Source organism: Salmo salar, chromosome ssa20 (assembly GCF_905237065.1).
Source record: "Salmo salar chromosome ssa20, Ssal_v3.1, whole genome shotgun sequence".
Classification (NCBI taxonomy): domain Eukaryota; kingdom Metazoa; phylum Chordata; class Actinopteri; order Salmoniformes; family Salmonidae; genus Salmo; species Salmo salar.
The window spans coordinates 25,380,944-25,384,419 of record NC_059461.1 but is presented as its reverse complement, the minus strand read 5'-3'; positions in this window follow the sequence as shown (position 1 = coordinate 25,384,419).

Sequence of the window (3,476 nt, the reverse complement as noted above, 5' to 3'; positions counted from 1 at the left end):
TTAGTGGGAGAGAACTGGCAGGTTTCCTTGGCCCGGGGTGTGAACCCTGAGGGGGTTAAAGCCCACGAGCAGAGTGGTCCTTCTAGTGAGAGCAGATGCTGAATGAGATCAGGGGGTTTAGGGGGAGTTCTGACAGAACGTTGTTTAGCCTTCCACAGCTATCAGGTCGTGGGGAAATCACGCACATTACCCAGTGAGTGGAACCACATGCTGGGGTTTCTGGAGCCCTCCATAGAGAAGACTGTGTTCCAGCGAACATTGTGTGCTCACCAATGCCCTCTATCGTTCCACAGTCCTCCCTAAAGGCAGTTCCAGGTCAAACAGCATGGTTATTATTGGGGTCATCGGACCATGGAGTTCTGATAACCACCTAAATGCATACATTTGGTTTCTCTCTGCATCATACAGTATGGTACAGTGTATTTACAGTGGGGGTGTCCTTTGAACACCTTGCACATGTCAAAGTAGGGTTTTCCTGTTATCTTAAAGAGGAATCGAATAAGACAAACAAAAGTTGACCACAGCGTATGCTTGTGTTGGACTTGCATGTATTTATGTGCATGTGTGAACTATGTGTGTGTACAGTTCGTATTTGGAGAAGGGCTGACGACCTGCCAATGAGCTGGGAAGTTGCTGTCAATCAAGTTGTAATCAACACAGGAAACCCCTTCTCCGCAGCTTGACTCCCTTACCTTCTCATTAGTGCTATAATACGTGTGGAGCTGGGCTTGTATTTTTGTTTTGAAGTAACAAGGTATGACAGGCTTCCACAGCTTCCAAGTCCAAAAGAGGCCCATGGGTAGCGCATATTAGACATAAAGCCAGTAAACACAGTCATCGTCAGGAGAAAATAATGCTGCTACACTAGTTTCAAATTAAAACTCATTCTCACAACATGTCATTTAAAACACCCAATGTGGGTAGCATTACTTGGCAAACAATGCATCATTGACCTGTAATACATTGTGATACTTTGTTCATTTCTTGATGTGGGTCGTTCCACCAATTCGGTGCCTTTTGAGAAGTGTTACTTGGTCAAAATAAATTTCACCAAATGTTTACATTCTGTCATAAAGAGCAAATGTTCAACAAGTTTTTCCATCTCAAAAGGTTATAAAAAAATACTATGGTAAGTGCCCAGTGCCAAATAAGTAGGGTTGACTTTAACAGGGTTGACCGTAACAGGGTTGACGATTTCATCTTGAATCAACCATCAATCCCCTTGTGACGGGGGAATGGAAGCTTGTTGTGTGCAACAGTGAGTGGCAATTGAATGCAAGCTCCACACCAAAAAATTTTTTTAAACAGTTGTAGCCTGTGTATCTATGGTAACAGAGTTAACGTGTTATGCTCGACCCACTCAGTTTACCACCATATAAACACCAGGAAATTGCCAAAAAGAGTAGAACAAGCTCACCTGCTTTTACACTATGATTTGACTATTGATATTCAATATTTATTTTGAAAAACAATATTTAAAAAGGAATAGTTTCACAGACGTAGAAGTCTGTCACTGGCCGCGGGCAGCATTTGGTACTTTAACGCACGCACACATTCATCACTCCTCCCTGCTCCGTTATCAGATAAGTTAACAATGTGGGTCGACACACAAGTTAACTTCTCTATCTTAGTAAATACTTTTCACACTTACGTCAGTAACCGGTTATGGTATAAAGAAATAAACAGACAAGTGTTCATATTTAATATAAGCAATATTTATTATACTTATCAATGTTATGGATGAGCGCGTTGTTTGTTTGTTCTGTTCCTCTCTCTCCATCTCTGTAGCTTCCGGGTATGCTGGATAAGGACCCGAGCTAAGGGAATTGGGCTGACCATGCAGCCCATGTATGGTTTGATTTCTAAGACATTCTAAGGTTTGTATCATTCACAACTAAAGTTGCCAAATAACTCTAAATCTAGCATATATAGGACCTGTTTCAAATGATCACTTTTACGCTCAACATTGCCACTTCATGCACCGAAGATCCCGCTCTGTAATGTTAAAAATACAGAAGAACCCGCTCTGTAATGGAAAAAATATATTTTCTATTTTATTCAGCCAAGCTCAATTATAGTCTTCTCACTATAAAATCAGATAAAATAAAATAATGGTACGGGACTTATAAGCGTATCTTGTCAGCTAAATGAACAAGCCTACAGCCAATGGCATGGAGCATACAGAGCATACAGCATACAGAGCATACAGCATATTGCTCTTCTTTACTTTTTTTTGTGTCGTCGTTAACATAGTATACAGCCAATTCTAGCTCCAAGACGGTGGCCATTTGAAAAAACAAAAAAGTCTATTGTCCTGATTTACAGGCGCGTTGAACCGTTTGGACTCTGACCTGGTTTATGAACTCTCGCCTGTCCCCAACCTGCCTTTGCCTACTCCCTTTGTTATAATACATTTCGGAGCTCTACCATCTGCTTCCTGTGTCTGCATTTGGGTCTCGCCTTGTGCCCTTATAAACTGAATCATGGCAAGCAATCTGAGTCAAGGTGAGATCCAGGAGCAATAACTTTGCATCAGGGGAACATGACAACTTAATAAAGCATGTAAAAAGGTCAAGGTAAATAAAGTTTAATTGACACAAGATGACTCCAGTGTACACTCGTGATGATAATTCTAATGTCAACATGAAACAAGGAGGGGATGAACTGAAGAAAAACATATTTAATTGAGAAGGGAAAAGAGGCAACAATAATGACATTAAACTAATGTTGGCATAGTTGTATGTGGGAGTTAACGTAGGAGGACAGTGTTCTACAATGTCAATGTTATTTTCAACAGTATTTAACAACTCACTGGTGTAATAGACAGGTGCTGTGATCAAGACAATGAAGAGGTTTGTTGGGTTCAGTGGAGGTTATTGAGACTCCAATGCAGGGATGGGCAACTTTGATGGAGGTGGGGGGCCACAAAAAATCTGAACTCTTGAGGGGCTGCAGTTGCCCAACCCAGTTCTACAGCTAATTCCCTGCAATTATACCCATTTTGCCATAGGGTGGAGAGAAATGTTTGTGGTTTCTAATATGATATCTAACTGAGATTGACTAACAAAATCAATGGGAACCCTCCTGGGCTCTAATTCGACCTTGATAGTTGTCCGCTAGACTAACTTAAAAAACTAAAACATGTTAGCTGATATGGGCCAATTGAGTGACTATCAAAAACTGTTGATGCACAACCAAATTTGCACGTTGTGCATTCTACTATTCCACCTTGAAACAGTAAGTTGAGACCCCGACTGAGTTCCCCCCCAAAAATAATAATAATAATAAATACATTTTGTATTGTTTTATATTTGTGGATATTGATACGAGGGCCTTCAAAAGGGGAGCGGCTCACGGGCCGCCAGTTGCCCTTCCCTGCTTCAATGCATTTCAGCAGAGGTAGGTCAGTGTTCTCTTCTACATGAGATCCAACTGGGTTTAAAGTTATCACGGTGGTCACTGAGAGGACACTCAGG